This window comes from Chaetura pelagica, unplaced genomic scaffold (assembly GCF_000747805.2).
Source record: "Chaetura pelagica isolate M959 unplaced genomic scaffold, ChaPel_1.0 scaffold159, whole genome shotgun sequence".
Classification (NCBI taxonomy): Eukaryota; Metazoa; Chordata; class Aves; order Apodiformes; family Apodidae; genus Chaetura; species Chaetura pelagica.
In genome coordinates, this window is record NW_009954555.1 from 1,769,510 (window position 1) to 1,769,915 (window position 406).

A 406-nucleotide genomic window follows, 5' to 3' on the forward strand; every position below is an offset into this window, starting at 1 on the left:
GCCGGTGGGCTTCCCAGCCCTGGGAAGCCCGCTGAGACCCCATACCCGCCCCAGCAGCGGGAGCTCCCTGGGGAAGGGCCTTGGCGGCCCCAGAGCGTCCCAGCCCGAGGGACATACACACCAGGATTTATTCACTGCTTCTTCTGTTTATAAATTCACAACCAGCGCGCTTGTGTGTAAGGGGACGATTGTCTGAACACACCTCGGCCCACTCATCCTGGCACTTTTGTTTCACAAGTCATCGAATCCCTGCCAACGCCAAAAGAGTGTGTTTGCAGCCTGACGGTGGTTTTTCCCGGAGCCCCCCAAGCCCTGCAGCTCCGAGGGAGGCAGCGCCGGGGGGGGGGGGGGAACGGGAGAACATTTCCGGGGCTGCAAAGCACCCCCGGCCGCTCCGGTTGTGCCC

The 406-nt window shown here is 62.8% G+C and overlaps 1 protein-coding gene across 1 annotated transcript in view; it reads left to right on the forward strand.

Annotated features, from left to right (window-relative positions):
* DFFA (DNA fragmentation factor, 45kDa, alpha polypeptide) overlaps positions 1-406 on the forward strand; it is a 6,977-nt gene that overhangs the window by 786 nt on the left and 5,785 nt on the right. The window lies entirely within an intron of this gene.